The sequence below is a fragment of the Triticum aestivum genome, chromosome 2B (genome assembly GCF_018294505.1).
Source record: "Triticum aestivum cultivar Chinese Spring chromosome 2B, IWGSC CS RefSeq v2.1, whole genome shotgun sequence".
In the NCBI taxonomy this organism is placed as follows: Eukaryota; Viridiplantae; Streptophyta; class Magnoliopsida; order Poales; family Poaceae; genus Triticum; species Triticum aestivum.
In genome coordinates this window covers 767,625,155-767,628,304 of record NC_057798.1, presented here as the reverse complement: position 1 = coordinate 767,628,304, position 3,150 = coordinate 767,625,155, and the positions used below count along the sequence as shown (strand labels likewise).

The following is a 3,150-nucleotide window of genomic DNA, read 5'->3' as shown; positions in this document are numbered from 1 at the left end:
TAGCTATTTTATTTGTAGTATTTTTTTTTGTATTTTATTTCTTTTATCCTACTAGAAAACTTGTTTTGAGCTTCATAGGAGTTTATATTTAAAAGTGTCTTGTAAATCCTGTACAACCATTGCCGTTTTATACATGAAAAAAAATACTTTCCCGCAATCTTTTTTCCTCCATTTTCTTTGCTGCCATTTTCTTTCCCGCCATTCTCTCCCGCCACACTAAGGAGTGTTGCATCGACGGAGGATGACGATGATGCCTTCATGTGGAGTGTGAAACACTGTGTGAGAGAAGTCATAAGTGTGAAACACTCTCCGATGATGATGACGAAGCTGCAAACACTTATGACTTCTCTCAGACAGTGTTTCACACTCCACCTGCAGCACCGACGCAGGAGACACAGACCGTGTCAGACGATGTTATCTACGATCGTGGACACCATGAGGCTCGTTTTATAAGTTGAGAAGTGAAGATGGCGAGAAAGAAGATGGCGGGAGAGAATGGCGGGAAAGAAAATGGAGGGAGAGAATGGCGGGAAATAAAATGGCGGGAGAAAATGGAGGGAGAGAATGGCGTAAAAACCTAATTTTAAATAATCCTAAAATTCACCAATTAATTACTACTGATAAACAAAGTCACAAAGAACCAGTAGCAAAAAGAATCATCTAAAAAGAATACTCCTAGCTCAAATAATAGGCAATTTAGTGATTTGAGAAAATTCATGAAAATTCTAATTCAAACTTTCAAATCTAGTCAAACTTGATATATACAGAAACTTCATAAAATTTCTAATCTAATGCAAAAATAATCAAATTAAAATACTAAAAATCCTATTTGATATGAATTTTTTAAAAAGTAGAGCAACTGTTGGCTGAAGAGGGACTCTTTGGCCAAGTGTTGGCCGAAAAGTACTTTTTGGCCAACGGTTGGCCGAAAAGTCCCTCTTCGGCCAACAGGACGCCGAAAAGTCCCTTTTCGGCCAACAGGAGGCCGACGGGGTGATACTTTTGATTTTTTTCCCATTAGGGTGTATAGTTTCCGAATTTGCTATAAAAATCATCATAGTTTCAAAAAAACTTTTATAAACTTTTCAAACTTTGATTCTTTTTGTGAATGTTCGTATTCTTTTATAAACTTTTATAAACTTTTCAAACTTTGAAAGGTTTGACAAAAAACAAACCTAATATGCGTAGTTATTAGATAAACGGATGGACTACTGGTACTGATTAAAAGGAAATAATGTTGGCAATACATTGCAAGAGCAAGGTATCACCGGATTGCGTAGCAGATATTTATTGGATATATATTGACGAAAAAACGACCAGAAAAGCATTGCGTGAATAGGTCAAAAGTCACTGAAAAGTGAGCCCTGTTCCGCGCATTTTATCAGCGACGATCTTGTCCAGACGGCTCGCCATTGCCGCCGTCATGTGGTTCACCCAATCGCCGGACGCCCCGTTCCTGAAGAGCGCATCACGCGGGACGGGGAGGAGGGGATCCAAGTGCCCAGTTTTGTTGGCGTCCAGGCTCTTGAGGTGCCCGAAGCTGCAGAGATGGACGATGTCGTCGACGGTGCCGCCCTCGTCCTCCACTGCGGAGAATGGCATTCCGAGGAACCGCGCCAGCTTCCGGATGTTCTCGGCCGGGTCGCGGAGCAGCTCCTCGTACCGCAGGAAGAGCACCTTGTCCGGCATCGCCGTGCTCGCGCGCCAGTAGCCGAGGACGTGGTCCCAGACCGGGCCGAACGCCACCGCGCCGTCGCAGACGGACTCGAAGACGACGCTGAACGCCAGGTCCGTCTGCAGGCGGCGGAGGAAGTGCCACGCCGAGACGGCCATGTCCTTGGGATCCCTGCATACGTAGACGACCCGGCAGCCGGGCACGGCCGACGGCACCATTGGGAGCGGCATGTGCGTGTTCATCAGGCGCGGGGACGGGAGCACCTCGAGCTCCGCCTCCCGGCCGCCCTTGAACAGGCCCTCCAGGAAAGGTAGGCACTGGTGCGGGTTCAGCCGGCGGAGCGGGTGGTCGGCGCCGGCGGGTGGGTAGGCCCTGCGTGCCATCGTCGCGAAGGTTAAGGCGTTGAGCCACGTGGTGCCGCACTTGGGCAAGCTGGCCACAATGACGTCGTCGGGGCGGGGCTTGAATCGCCGCTGGAGCGCGATGGCCGCCGGTACGTGGATATCCCGTAGCCAGAATCCCTGGGTAAAGACGGAGCTTCTTGACACCGTTGGCCTCCAGCGCGCTCGGCAGGGTGGACACAAGGTCCGCATGCTCTTCCTCACGCTGCTGCGGCGAGGAGACGAGGTTTGTGCCTATAACAGCAAGGGTGTCCTCGAAAGGAACCGGCCCTTCTTCTGGAGTCGCCATGGAAGACAAGGTCGCCATGCTCTTCTTCTACTAATCTATACGCTATGTCAAAGAAGAGCCACTGTATGTGGTGGAGGGGCACAGGGAAGGGAAGACGAGAGCGGCGCTGGAACGCTGGAGCCGGAGAGAAATCAGAGGAAATATATGCGCGTGGTCAGTTCTCAGTCTCAGTGAAGTGACATAATAATCAAGTCTTAATCAAGTGACCCAACAAATAGAGAGAGAGAAACTAAAAAAAATGTTTTGCACGAATCTTAATATAAAATCTCACTAGTATAGCATTCATTGAGACTTAATAAAATCTCAGTCGCCCGAGATTTGGCAAGACTGAAAATATACAGGGTGGGCAGATATGGAAACACATTTGGCTCGTATGGTCCGTCCATGGAGGAGGGAAATCTCGGCTCGTCCGTGCTGAATCCCTTCCCCGGGAAAGAAAAAATCTACCCTATGCTCGTGGGAGGAAATCTCCGTCTCTTGCGTGGGCGCTCTTATCATGGGCATGCGAATTCTTTCACGGGGTATCAATCTTGTCAAGAATATCCCACGGGAGTCCCTTAGCAGCCAAACAAAGCCGAATCCAGGACCATGCCTCTCCAGGGCAAAAACAACAAATCTGATCTGTGGACGAAACAATACCACAAAATAAACTGTTGGTAAAAAAAAATTATCCGGTTGATCTTTTTGTGTAGCGCCAGACAGTTACGCGTTACACTACTGTGCAACACCTGACTGACAGGCGCTACACGTCTAGCCAGCTCGTACCCCAGGCTGCCTGAAAAATG

The 3,150-nt window shown here is 48.3% G+C and overlaps 1 pseudogene; it reads right to left on the bottom strand.

Annotated features, from left to right (window-relative positions):
• Nucleotides 1-1,154: 1,154 nt before the first annotated feature.
• LOC123042597 (cytosolic sulfotransferase 5-like) lies at nucleotides 1,155-2,521 on the bottom strand (annotated as a pseudogene).
• Nucleotides 2,522-3,150: the final 629 nt, after the last annotated feature.